The sequence below is a fragment of the Callospermophilus lateralis genome, chromosome 10 (assembly GCF_048772815.1).
Source record: "Callospermophilus lateralis isolate mCalLat2 chromosome 10, mCalLat2.hap1, whole genome shotgun sequence".
Taxonomy (NCBI): Eukaryota; Metazoa; Chordata; class Mammalia; order Rodentia; family Sciuridae; genus Callospermophilus; species Callospermophilus lateralis.
The window spans coordinates 42,603,050-42,618,320 of record NC_135314.1 but is presented as its reverse complement, the minus strand read 5'-3'; positions in this window follow the sequence as shown (position 1 = coordinate 42,618,320).

Genomic DNA, 15,271 nt, shown 5'->3' with positions numbered 1-15,271 from the left:
TTTTTAGTTGTTGATGGACCTTTAACTTATTTATCTATATGTGGTGCTAAAAATTGAACCCAGTGCCTCACACATACTATGAAGTGCTCTTAACACTAAATTACAATATCACCCCGAAGGTTCATGTTTTAAAATGAGCCAGGCACAGTGGTGCATGCCTAAAATCCCAATTACTCAGTATGCTGAGGTGGGATACTTGTGAATTTGAGCCTACCCTGCACCAGGAGCAAGAATTACATCAAAAACCAAAATCAAGGCTGTCTAAGTTGTTTTTTTCAGGATCATAACACTAAAAGTTGTTGACCTTGGACAAACCTGTAAAGCCAGTGCATTTACCCATTATAGTACACCAACTTGCTATCTCACTCCATACCCCAAATCTGCATACCCTGCTTCCTTAAAGGCAAAATCTTGTGAGCATGTGACATTTTTCGCCCTGAAGGTGTTTTAATTGGTGGTTCTGATTACAGAATATTGGAGGTTTAGATTTTGTGATGCTGGTGTATATCTGCACATAGAAATACACATGAACTAGGCATAAATAATGCCCAGCTACAAGTGTAATAGTGACATGTTACATGCAAATCTCAACATTTGAATTTATTGAAAGTTTTGGGAAGTACTTCCAGTCCAGGTAGAATAAGTAATAGGATTCCTTTGATACATTTCTACTAGCTAGGTGCAGTGGTACATGCCTATCCCAGCTGCTCAGGAGCTGAGGCAGAAGGATCCCAAGTTCAAAGCCAGCCTCAGCAAAAAAGCTAGGCACTCCAAATAACATAAGAAATAGGGATGGGGATGTGGATGTGGCTCAATGGTTCCAAGCCCTTGGGTTCAATCCCCAGTACTGCCCCACCACCGCCACCAAAAAGAGATTTCTACTAATTTTGAGTTTCTCAATTGGCTTCTTCTGTTAAGTTTAAAAGATTGAGTGAATAACCTTTTCACCCAGAATACAAGGATATATGGGATCCCTATGGATTTACTATAGAGTTGATCAAGTTGGATAGAGTGGTTTGAATATCTAGTTGCTCCAAATTCGTATTACAAACCTGTCTCCAACAGTAGTATGATTTGTTAACTTCTGAACTGCAGGCTGTGGTGGTGCACCTGTAATCCCAGTAGCTCAGGAGCTGAGGCAGGAGGATCAAAGTTCAAAGCCCAGCCTCAACAAGTGAGATGCAAAGCAAGTAAAGTGAGACCCCATCTAATACAAAATAGGGCTGGGGGTGTGGCTCTGTGGTCAACTGCCCCTGAGTTCAGTCCCCGGTACTGCATCCCTTCAGCCCTGCCAAAACAACATTCTGGAATAGCGTTCTGTAATGACATTCTGCATCTGCTTACTATCCCCAATCTGCTTTTCTCCCTAAGCAACCTACACACAGAAATTGCCACTTCAGGGGGCTGGGGATATGGCTCAAGCGGTAGCACGCTCGCCTGGCATGCATGCGGTCTGGGTTCAATCCTCAGCACCACATACAAAGATGTGTCTGCCGAAAACTAAAAATTGAATATTAAAGAAATTCTCTTTTAAAAAAAATTGCCACATCACCCAAAGGAAACAGTATATTTGGTACATTACATGGAGTAATGTAAATAAGTAAGAAGGTTAATGGTAATGGTGTGGGAATTCTATTTATTAAGAATACATTTTTAACAACCTGGATTCCTACCTTAACCCAGATTTTTTTTAGCTCTGATTTAATTTTAGGGTTTATGGTGCAGGGGAGAGTACTGGGGATTGAACTCGAGGACACTTAACCACTGAGTTACATCTCTACTGCTAGACATGCATCACAGGCATGTGCCACCATGCTTGGCTTTAGTAACTGTTCTGCGAGCTTCCCTGTTGTCTGCCAATTAAGGATCTTTTTAAAGCCAGTTAAAGCTGGATTCAGGTTTATTGGTTTTACCATGCATGCCAATTTTGCTTCAGGCCATGTGGTTTTCAGCTTCTAAGCCTGAACTTATTGATTGAGTCTGCCAAATGACATCAAAAGGTAGAATGCATTTGAGATGATGTAGAGGAATGAGATTGCTGGATTGGTTCCCTATACATTCTACTCACTGCCCTTACCTTAACAGTACCCAAAATATTTCTTCTTTACTAAGAGGTGAAAGTGAAATGAGGTATCAGGTTAATGCAGGTCAGGTGATGACTTAAACTCTAGGAAGCCAATATGGGCAGGTTAATAAAAGCAGCAGGGTGGTAGGTGTGTGTTGGTTACAATTAGTGTGTGAAGTGGTCTGGTAACAAACATTTAATGCTGTTAGATACTAGCTTCACAGGAATAAAGTTAATAGATCTTAATTATATATCAAAAAAATGTGAACATAGGCCTGGCACAGTAGAGATTTCTAGGCATAAGCCCTTTGATTGAAGAAAGCCAGACCTAAAAGGACCACATGTAATAAGAATCTTCCTAGCTTTGCCAAAGCATTCTTCAGCCATCTACTTACCTCAGTGTTGGGAGAAAGACATCCAAACTTACCAGCAATATTGAATATTGGGCTGGGGATGTGGCTCAAGCGGTAGCGCGCTTGCCTGGCATTCGTGCGGCCCAGGTTCGATCCTCAGCACCACATACAAAGATGTTGTGTCCGCCAAAAAAAAAAAAAAAAAAAAAAAAATTTAAAAATTTTCTCACTCTTTAGAAAAAAAAATATTGAATATTGGCTTGTAGTTAAATAAATTTATGGGAATCAGGAACATTACTGTCAAAAGTCAGTGGTGTTCATGGGGACTAGATGAATAACACTTGACACATTCATTTCACTTGACATTGAAGTTCTGAGTATGTTCAACAACTAGGTGAATCCTAGTAACCTTGGGATACGAGCCAAGTAGAAATCATTCAGGCCCCTAGGGGCTCCTGGTAAAATGCAATCCTCAATTTACATGGTTTTTAGTGGTGTGAGAGTTGGATGCATTCAGTATCAATATGCCATATGATACTCTGAACAGTGCTGTCCCCCAGCAGCAACAGTGTACCAGGACTGCCAGTCAGCCAGTGAAAAGAGTGAACAACCAATACTCTAGTTATGCTGTTTGGTAGGTTAGGTGTATTAAATACATTTTTGACTTAATGATACTTGCACCTTATGATAGACTTATCAAGACATAAATCTGTATAAATCAGAGGATCTATAGTATTATATCCCCAGGGGATTGTCAATAATTTAGTAGTAGTTCCAGTAAATACCTGGAAGATGAAGGCACAATGATTTCTTTGCATTAAACTCACCAGTTTGGTCAATGCATAAAACTCATGGATATTCTAAGTAGTGAATTTAAACATGGGCAATGATTCAGATCATATTACCTTATTGGGACAAATATGGTCCCTAGCGTTTGACAAGTGCCTGATAGTCTAGAGCTATTTTCACCTTTTTGACTAACATCCGAAACAATATGCATTAATCTGGGAAAAGATAACAGTTCACCATTCCACATTGCCAAGTGACACTCTTATCAACCACATCTGGCCTGTGTCTTTTTTTTTTTTTTTGATAAACCTTTATTTTATTTATGTATTTATATGTGGTGCTGAGAATCGAACCCAGTGCCTCACACATGCCATGCAAGTGCACTACTGCTGAGTCACAGCCCCAGCCCCTTATGTTTGATTTTTTTTAAAGACATAATTGTGCCCATTCACTAATATATTGTGTAGACTTTCTACTTCATAAAGGCAGTATCAAGTAGTTTTGACAAGACACCATATGGTGCATGCAAAACCAAAAGGGTGTTTTTGGAAAAAAATCTAGATCTGTTTAATCTGATACACATGTTCCTGAATTCCCATTCTACCTGAGCCTGGTTTATAGATAGCTCTTTCCCCAATATGGCAGCTTCAGCCAGAATCAGACTATTTAAATGTTGAAAGAGTCCAGTAACCCTGATAGCAGAAAATATATCTTACCATTGTAAACTAAAATCAGTATATGTCCTGAGTTTATGGTTATCTTCTAGACAGTGGAATAATCTCATTATGTATGTATTTAAAGGCTCAGGAGTAGCAGGACAGGAAGACTGGTAACAAGAAAGTAAAGGCAAGGAATATATATTTACCTAGGCTGAAACATTATTATCACAACTGAAAGCCTTGCATGCCCGTAATAATGACCAGCCCTGAATTTCAGTGTGTTGATGAGAATATGTTTAGTTTCCATTCTAAAGAGAGAAGTAGTTTGTCCTCAATGGAAATAGAATCTGAATCTGGACTTACTTTATTTTTGCTTGTCATTCCTGTACATGACTTATACATGCTGTACCATACAGCTTGGTTTGGGGTTTTTGTTTTGGATACTGGGGATTGAACCCAGGGGTGCTTAACCACTGAACCATATCCTTAGTCCTTTTTATTTTTCATTTTGAGAAAGGGTCTTGCTAAATTGCTGAGGCTGGCTTTGAACTTGGAATCCTCCTGCCCTCAACCTCCAGAGTTGCTGGGATTACAGGTGTGTACCACCATGCCTGGCTCCACACACCTGGATTTCTATATCAGTCAGGGAGGGTTCTCTAGAGAAACATAGGTTAGGAGATGGATATGTAATTTTAAGTATACCTGTTTTATGGTGATATTATCAACTATATGCATATATACACTAGGTTCATAGTATGAACATTTTACATATTTTTAAAATATTTTGGAAAACACAATGAGAATTTCTGATGTCTTGAAAACATCTAAAAAAAACTATCAGATGGGTGTAGCGGTGCACACCTGTAGTCCCAGATACTTCCAGAGTTTGAGGCCAACTTAAGTAACATAGCAAGGCCTCATGTCTTTATAAAAAAGAAAATGTCCACCTTTTACCTTTTGATTTATTCTAATACATTTTTATAAATAAGATTATAAGTAATCTCTTAATTTATCTTCTCCATTTTAAAATATTAATAACTGAGTCATAAAGTGAACATTTTTAAGGCTCTTGAGTGTACCAATACATATAACTAAACTATTCTCTGGGAGAAAGACACTACAATCTATCCTTCTAGAAGATATTAAAGTCCCTAAATCCTTATAGCCCTACCAACCACAATTAAACATAAACATTGTAGAATCTTTTCAAAGTTGATAGGTGAAAGCACTTTGTTTTTTAAGAAAATCTGTCTTAGTATGATTATGCTTTTATGTTTGTCCCTTTAAAGTTTGCTTTCATTCCTTCAGTGACAGTAAACATACTGGGAATTGAGCACAACTGTCTTCCATTCTCCATCCCATTCATTTCTGCATAACTCCCCTCTCTATAAAATGGGATGATGGAATTATATACTTTGGCATTTCATAAGGAAACTAAGTTATTGGAATGAGAGTTTAACTGGAGCTCTAGTCAGTCCACATATATGTCATCCATTTTAACTTCACATTTAACTTAAGAAACTTTCATCTCAACACTCAACATTTATGAGCTATGTTATAGAAATTATTGTAGGTCCTGGGGATAAAATAGTCGACAAACAATTCTCTTCCTCATTTTGTCAGGAAGACAGATAAATGAAACATATGTCACATACTGACACATACAATGGAGGAAAATAAGACAAAATAGTATTTTTTAAATAGGTTGGTCAGGGAAGGCTGCATTTAATATGACACTTGAGCAGAGATTGGAAAGCGTAAGCCCTGAAGATTTTTACAGCAAGAATATTCTAGAAAAGAGTCAGGAGTGGTGGCATCCACGTATAATCCCAGAGGCAGGAGGATTGTAAGTTCAAAGCCAGCCTCAGCAATTTGGCAAGGCCCTAAGCAAATTTGTGAGACCCTATCTCAAAATTAAGTATATAAAAGCTGGGAATGTGGCTTGGTGTTTAAGCACCCTGGATTCAAGCCTCAATACAAAAAAAAAAGTATTCTAGACAAGGAATAATTTTTGAACTTTTTAAATATAAGGCATACCAGGGAGGCCAGTGTGAGCAAAAACAGCAGTAGGAGGTACGATCTAGGACAATGTGATCCACTCATGGTGGAATAGGGGAACTGTTGGAGATTTTGGAAAGATCTGACGTAGAGGAGGCTCAGCTATTGAGGCAGGCAATGTGTAAGAATGAGCTTTAGTCTGGTGGGAAAGATGACCACATGCAGAGATGCTTTTATTCTCATAAGGGTAAAATCTGTGAAGAAGATAGTCATAGAGTATAGTGGGATCCCAGAGGAAGGGCCCTGGGCAAAGCTTTTTGGATGAGACGACAGCAAAACTACTGGATGCATGATTAGAAGTTTGAAAGTGCTTTGTAAGTCATGAGACAATATATAAATGTAAAGAGAATTTTGAAAATATCCATGCATGTGGAAGCCAAATGGTCTTGGAGAATTTGGTACAAAAAGATTCCTTCAGATTCATCATCCACACTCCTTGTTTCCATAATTAAAGCTTATGTGCCAACTTTTGATCACTTTTGTGGTGCTTCTCTGAATATCATCTGAATGTATCTAGTCAGTTATCATGGCATACCAACTGCATAATAACTAACCATAAACTCTCCAACATACCTCATTAAGCATTATTTAGCTCATAGGACTCAGTTTGGGTTGCCTTGCTGCTCTTAGCAAGACTCTTATTCAACTGCAGCACAGCTCGGAGATTGGCTGATGATCAACATTGTGGTGGTAGAGATAGGTCTGTTTTACACTGCAGGTGTGTAAGACTGCTCCACCTGTCTCAGCGTCTTTGAATGAGTGGGTGAGCTACCACATGTTCCTGTCACAGCAATGATAGAAACACAATACTAAGTCTATCCACCCAAGTGCATTTTAAGCCTCTGTTTGCAATTATATCTACTAATTTCTCTTGGGAAAAGTAGGTTACATGGCCAATGCATAAGTCAAAGAACGAGGAAATGCAGTACTTTCAGTGAAGGAGATTGCAAAAATACATTGCAAAGGGCATGGATAGAGAGGGGCATCAATAACTCAATCTAGCAGACCACTTTTTCCATCCTGGTAGTAGAGATGTGTCATCTTTTCAGTTCAGCTGCCTTACATCAAGACCTGATTTTGTTTACGAAATTCCTTTTAGAGGAGCTACCTAATACTACAGAAGCTGAAAGCCCCTGGTGTTTCTGTGCCTAACCTTATACCTAGAGTATTTGCATATGACTAAGCTTTGGTCAATCGGGTATATCAAACTAAATTCGTAACCAGTGACTCCAAGAAATAGAAATAGTAGAAAGAATGGATGATAATGGTGTTTCAGGGATGGCAATATAAGGATGGGGTCGGGGTCCTAACTCTAGTGGCCAGATTCCTTGCCTGGTGCCAGTGGCAGCTGAGGTGCAAGCTGTGGCATCCAGGATTTTGCTGTAGCAGTGACTCACTTGTAACTATAGCTGTTAAAATTCCTTCCCAGCCTATTTTCAAGCCTGGGTCTCCCCTATTCCTGTTGTTTTCAAACTACCCCATGTCCTAAAATATAACCTTTCTGCTTAATGAGCTGGAATTGTTTTTTATTGTTTATAACCAGGAATCCTAATTGATAAAAGATTCTTCATTGCTCATGATGCCTGATTGGTAGCCATTTGTCTGGTCTTCATGTCCTCTCCAATCCCAATTCTCCTTTTAGTGGAAGTAGATGTCCTAAAAGAACTTAGATCACATTGTTGTTTGCTTTAAAATCCTTCAGTGGTTTTCTCTTGAATTTACATACAACTCAAAACTCTTTAGTGGTCTGCAAGGATCTTCATTGTCTAACCCACCTCCCAGCCACATCTCTTTACAACCTCACCTTGCAACTGACTTTTGATTACTGGAAACAGGAGCTTCTTCAGCTTTTCAACTTGAGGTCCTGAAGCTATAAAGGCCTATAGTCTCCTCAATTACTTGTGTTACTTAAACAGTATATTTAATTATAGCTAAAAAGTTACCATATTTGTAAACAAATACTACATTTATTCTTCCTCTTCTATAGAGATTGCCTCATTAATCTATAGAAAGAAGATTATTTTATAACTATTTCTATATTATAATATTCTGCATAAGTCTTAAGTGAAATGAAGCCATAATGGCAATCAATTGCTGGCATGATACAACCAACATCCATCTAGGTAAAAATAAAATAAAATAAAATAAAATGAGACTATTGAACCAGGCCCAGTGGTACATACATACTTGTAATCCCAGTGAATGGGGAGGCTGAAGCAGGAGGATCTCAAGTGTGCAGCCAGCCTCAACAATTAAGCAAGATCTTCAACAACTGAGCAAGATCCTGTCTCAAAAATGAAAAGAAGGACTGGGATGTAACTCAGTGGTAAAGTGCCCCTGGGTTCAATGCCCATTATAAAAAAAAAAAAAAAAAAAAGGACGGGGGGTTTGAACTTCTTGATTGCAAGCATTTTTTTCACCACAAGTTGTTTATTTTATAATACAAAAAAGTTAGTTTTTCCTATGCTAAATCTTCATACAAACAAAATCATCTGTTATGTATTCTTTGGTATCTGGCTTCTTTTCAATCAGTGTGTTTTTGTGATTTGTTTATACAGTTGTATATATAAGTGGTTTGTTCCTTTTTGTTGTCAAACAATATCCATTTTTATTGCCAAATAATACCCATTGTATGAATATATCATGGCATTTTTAGCTATTCTACTAATGGACACCTGACTATTTGTAGATTTTAGGCATGATGAATAACTTTGCTATAAATATTCTTATGCAGGTCTTTTTGCGGATATATGTTTTTATTTCTCTTGAATAAATTCATAGCAAATTTATTCAATTAAAGAAATTAATAGTTTTTGAAAGTGATTAATTTTATATTCTCACTGCCAATGTACAAGAATTCCTGTTGTTCCTTGTTAGTATTGTCAGTCTTTTTCATTTAATTTTAGTCATTCTGTTGGGAAGTGATATTGGTATCTCATGACTTTGATTTTCATTGCTGATGACTGTTAATGTTGCAAATATTTTCATGTGCTTGTTGGTCTTTTTCATTTAAATGTTTATATTAGTTGTAGATGGACACAATACATTTCTTTTATTTATTTGTTTTTATCTGGTGCCTCCCATGTGCTAGGCAAGTGCTCTACCACTGAGCTACAGCCCCAACCCCATTGTTGTCCTTTTTAAAAATGTCTGTTCAAGTCCTTTGCTCATTTTAAAAATTAGTGTAGGCTGAGGTTGTAGCTCAGGGGTATAACACTTGCCTACCATGTGCAAAGCCCTGGGTTCAAGTCCCAGCACTGCAAAAAGATGGATTCTACAAAGATCTGAACCAATATACCTCCTGTTAATAGTACACACACATGCACATGTATATTTCTAGAATGAGATTTTGAGGTATTAGCAAATTCAGTTGTGCAGTGTAAGAAATAACATGTCTATTGTCTGCAAGCTGGAGATCCAGGAAAACTGTTGATAGCATCTGAAGGCCTAAGAACCAATGATGTAGATCCATACTGATTTTGAATGCCTGAGAACCAGACTGCTTCAGGAAGGAAGACTGATGTCTCAACACAATAGGAAAAGAGAATTCAACCTTCCTCCATTACCCTTTTGTTCTTTTCAGGTCCTTAATGGATTGAATGATGCCCACTCACACTGGAGAGAGCTGTGAGGCAACTCAGTTCACGAATTCAAAGGTTAATCTTTTCTTGAAGTGTTCTTACAGACACATCCAGAAATAATGTTTAACCAGATATCTGGGCATCCTGTAGCCCAGTCAAGTTGACACAAAATTAACCATTGCAAGTTATTTTTATTTTTATTACTTAATTGCATATTAGGTTCTTTATTACATAGATGTATTACAAATAATTTCTCCCAGTCTATAGGTTGTTTTCATTTCCTAATTGGTATATTTACAAAAGAATTTTTTAACTTTGACAAAATCCTATTGGCTAACTTAATTTTTTATGGTTAGTGCTTTCTGTATTTTGACACCTTTGTGTACCTATGGCTGCAAAAACTATTCTCCTATACTTTTTTCCAAGAAGTTTTATCATTTTAACTTTTATGTTTAGGCTTAGAGTCCATGTTGAATTAATTTATATGCATGGTATAAAATAGAAGTAAAAATTCTGCCTGTAATCCCAGCGGCTCATGAAGCTGGGGCAGGCAGATTTCAAGTTTAAAGCCAGCCTCAGCAACTTAGTGAGGCCCTAAGCAACTGAGACCCTTTCTAAAAATAAAATATAAAAAGGTCTGGGGATATGGCTCAGTGGTTAAGTGCCCTTGGGTTTAATCCTTAGTACCAAAAAAAGAAATCAAAATTCTTTGCCATCATCTATGTGCATATATAATTGCTCCAACACTATTTGTTCAAGAGACTATCCTTATCCATTGTATTTGTATTGCTCTCAGGTTGAAAATAATTTGACACAAGTGTGGGTTTATGCTAGACTCTTTTTATTATATTCTATTATTCGGCTATTCTTTTGCCCATACCACACTGTTGCAAGCACTCTGAGTTATTTTATGGATTATGTATAATAATATTAGAGCTCAAATATGGTTATGAGGTCTTGTAATTAATTACTAAAGCTTAAATATCTCGCATAATTGCAGACTTGCTCATTTTACAAGCTTTTATGGAAATTGCTGCTCAGTGCTTAGGTCAATGAAATGAAGATACTAGGAAGCATTCTGCTGCAGTGTAAGTAGGAAAACAGATGCTTTGAACTGCCAAATAACAAAGAGAGAGTACAAATACAGATTATTAAATTCAACTTTTTCCTTTGCAAACTGATGAGATCTAGGATTAGTTAATGTCATTATTAGAATCCCTGATAAAACTAGAAAGCACTTTTCTTTGACAAATTATCAAAACAAGTAACAAATAATGAAATACTTGAAGTGGTGCATGAAATTTTTTTTAATATTTATTTTTTAGTTTTAGGTGGACAAAATATCTTATTTCATTTTTATGTGGTGCTGAGAATTGAACCCAGTGCCCCATGCATGCTAAGTGAATGCTCTACCACTGAGGCACAACCCCAGCCCTTTTTATTTTATTTCGAGACAGGGTTTTGCTAAATTGCTGAGGCTGTCCTTGAACTTGTAATCCTCCTGCTTCAGCCTCTGGAATCACTGGGATTACAGATGTGTGTCACTGTGCCAGAATAACAGACATTTTGACCACTAGAATGAACTCAGTAGAAAATTGTTAAGGATGTAATGATGTATGTTAATGCTGACTGACAATTGTTTTGTATTCAAAGAAAAAACAAAAAAATTAAAAAGTTTAAATGTTTTAATAGGATGTTAAATCAGTATTACAGTTTTAATATTAAAGATTTTTTAAAGACTGATGGCAACATTTGTAGATATGTTCAGAAAAGCTTCATAAGATTTTGGAAATATTTGTCATGAAAATGATGGATTGGATTAAAAATCCATTTGTATCATCACAAGAAAAGGCATCATTGTATTTGTCAATAAATGAAGGAAGAACTCAGATTTAAAGAGTGATTGTATATTTGACACACAATTTTAATAGACCCAATTATCTGAATTATGATAAATGGAAAGAGTCTCTATTAGAAAAAGTGAGGAATCTCTTCTGATATTTTTTATTTCCTGTGTGTGCAAACAAAGTTTAAAGAATTCAAAGAGATCATCTCTTCAAATTGCGTATAATGAGTTTACCTATTATACCTGTTAGGTTGGTGGGATAAAGCTCAAGTTTCTCATAAAAACTTTTTAAAAGATTTTTTTTTTGGAAGAACTCAAAGAATTTATTTAATTAAATATTCAATATCCTTACTAATAGTTTGATTTTTATTTACCTTATCATAATTATTTCATGAAAAAAATGTAACTTTTTTTAACCATGACACATACCCCTAATCTCTACCAGTTTCCCCACAGTGTACTGCACCACTGTTGTCATTTTGTGGTGTTACCAGGGATTAAACCCAGGGGGCTCTTAACTAGTGACCACATCCCCAGCCCTTTGTGTATTTTATTTAAAGAGTCTCGCTGAATTGCTTAGGGCCTCACTAAATTGTTGAGACTGGCTTTGAACTCATGATCCTCCTGTTTCCCATGCTGTGGGGATTACAGGCGTGCACCACCACACCTGGCTAACTGTTGTCCTTTTCTGTGCAGGCCTTCATGCACAACATGGGGAAGTTCTGCCCTCCAGTGAAATCTACCAACTTATGAACTTCCCATCAGAACTGTATTGTTTTTCTCTAATATAAAGAGGCAATTATTCAGCATTAAAAGAAAATAAAATCATGGTATTTGCAGGTAAATGGATGGAGTTGGAGAATATAATGGTAAATTAGCCAATCCCAAAAAAACAAATGCTGATGTTTTCTCTGATTTAAGGATGCTGATTTATAATGTGGTTAGGGGGATCATGGAAGGATTAGAGGAACTCTAGATAGGGCAAAGGGGAGGGAGGGGAAGTGAGGAGGCATGGGGTAGGAAAATGGTGGAATGAGATGGACATCACTACCCTAAGTACATGTATGAAGACACGAATGGTGTTACTCTACTTTGTGTACAACCAGAGATATGAAAAATTGTACTGTATACATGTAATATGAATTGTAATGCATTCTGCTGTCACACATAAAAAATTAGAATTAAAAAAATACATATATGTATGTATGTGTGTGTGTGTGTGTGTGTGTGTGTATAGAGAGGGGGGGGGGGCAGTCAAGGACCACTAGGATTTAAAGCCTCCAAGAGGAAAAACAGAAACCTAAACATACAATTGGAAAAGAGAATTAGGAAGTTAAACAAAACCCCAAAGATATTAACTGTAAAAAGTTGATAAATTGGGGCTGGGGTTGTGGCTCAGCAGTAGAGTGCTCGCCTAGCATGTGCGAGGCCCTGGGTTCCATCCTTAGCACCACATAAAAATAAATAGATAAAATAAAGGTATTGTGCCCCCCCAAAAAAGTTGATAAATTGAACATTAAATTTTAAAAGATAACATATAAGATACATAACAGGGCTGGGATTGTGGCTCTGCAGCAGAGCACTCACCTCACATGTGTGAGACCCTGGGTTTGATCCTCAGCACCACATAAAAATAAATAAATAAAATAAAGGTATAAAAATTTTTTTTAAAAAATATACATAACATTTATCTTATATATAATGTGTGATATACATATAAAGAACTCTTCTCAATAATAAAAAGACAGCAAAAATGGGCAAGAATCTGAATAGACATTTCTGCAAAGAATATTTACAAGCGGCCAATAAGCTCATAAAAAGATGTTCAATATCATTAGTCATTAGAGAAATTCAACTCAAATCACCAATTAGTCATCACTTCACATCAACTAGGATAGCTGTAATGAAAAAAATAAAAAATAAGAGACAGAAAATAACAAGTGTTGATGAAGATGTAGAGAAATTGGAAGCTTTGCACCATGCTGGTGGGAATGTGAAATGGTGTAGCTGCTATGAAAGCGAAATTGTTGATTCCTCAAAAGATATCTCGGAAGGCTGAGGCAGGAGGATTGCAAGTTCAAAGCCAGCCTCAGCAAAGGCAAGATACTAAGCAACTCAGTGAGATCCCGTCTCTAAATAAAATATAAAAATAGGCTGTGGATGGGTTGAATCCCTGGTACCAAAAAAAAAAAAAAAAAGAAGTTAAACGTAGAGTTACCTTACAACTCAGCAACTCCTTAGCAAATGGAATTGAAAATATATATTCAAATAGATTGTTTCTTAATGTTCATGGCTATTCATAATGGCCAAAAAGGGAGAATTACCCAATATCCCTTGCAATGATAAACTGATAAATAAGATGTGATACATCCAATATAATGGAGTAATGCATTCTGGAATGAAGTTCTGACAAATGCTATAACATAGATGAAACTTCAATACATTTTAACAGGAAGAAGTCAATCACAAAAGATCATATGTGATATGATTTAATGTATATGAAGTATGCTCAACATCCATGATGTCCTGAAAAAAAACATAAGACACTTATGAAATATGCAGAACAGGCAGATTTACATACAGGGAAAGTAGATTAGTAGTTTCCTAGGGATGATAGTTTGCAGGAGGGGAAGTCACTGCTGATAGGTCCGAGGTTTCCTGTGGGGGTAACAAAAATACTCTAAAACTGTGGTCCTATAACTTCATAAACATACTAACTGCTATTGAATTGTATACTTTATTTTTATTTTTTTTTAGTTATTGGCTGACACAACATCTTTGTTTGTATGTGGTGCTGAGGATCGAACCCGGGCCGCACGCATGCCAGGCGAGCGCGCTACCACTTGAGCCACATCCCCAGCCCGAATTGTATACTTTAAATAGGTGAATTTTATCTTCATGTAGTTGTTAAGAACTTTCAGTTATTAAAAGATGCTATTAAAGGTGTGAAAAGGCAAGTCGGTCTGACAAATATCACATCTAACAGAATTTCTAACCAGAATGTATGTAAAGATGACAGATCACCCATGGTAGCCAGCCTCCAAAATTGATCCTTGCCTCCTGGTATTTATACCCTTGTTGCGTTAGTTCTCCTCATTTTGTCTTATGGATTATAGAAATGACAAAGTTCAAGCGACAAAGACAGGTCAGAAAAGACATTGCAGCTTCGGCACTGTTCCCTCCTAGGTCACTTGCCTTTGGGGAGGCCTGCCATGATGTGAGGAAAGTCGAGCCATCTTATGCAGAGTCCGTGTGGAAAGGAACTGGCCTCCTGCCAACAGCCTAGCTTGTGTGTGAGGTTCCATCCTGGAAGTGCATCTTTCAACCCCTTCATGCCTGCACATGACTGCAGCTTCATTGAACCTCTTGGCTGCAACATCATAAGAGATCCCAAGCAGAACCATACAGCTAAGCCAGTCCAGAATTCCTGACCGCCCCGCAGCTGTGAGAATGAACCTATGTTGATGTTGTAAACCAATATGTCATGAGGCAATTTGTTATTAAGAATAAATATCTATCCCATTTTTTTTTAAATAGTCACAAGCTCTAACTGTTGCTTCATCTTAACAAACAAACAAACAAACTATAAAAACCTAATAGCCAGGGTGACGGTTGTGAGCCAACCTTGGAGATACCCAAGTCCACACTGGAGGGAGGTCTCTCTAGGGAAATAGAACTGTGTTTAATTCAGAAACAATACTGAGAGGCCCTCACAGATTTGTTGAAGTTGTTGAAGAAAAATTGGTATCTATACTTTCAAATGTAGAAAATGAAAAGATGAAATAAATTTCAACTCTAATATAAAAATTCAAATTTATAGGAGGTGAGAAAGCCATTTATGCTGTAAGACAGTCCTGGACTCAGAAATGAACCACACTGAGGTAGTCAGAATAAGGCAAACACTGCCTGTTAACACTGAA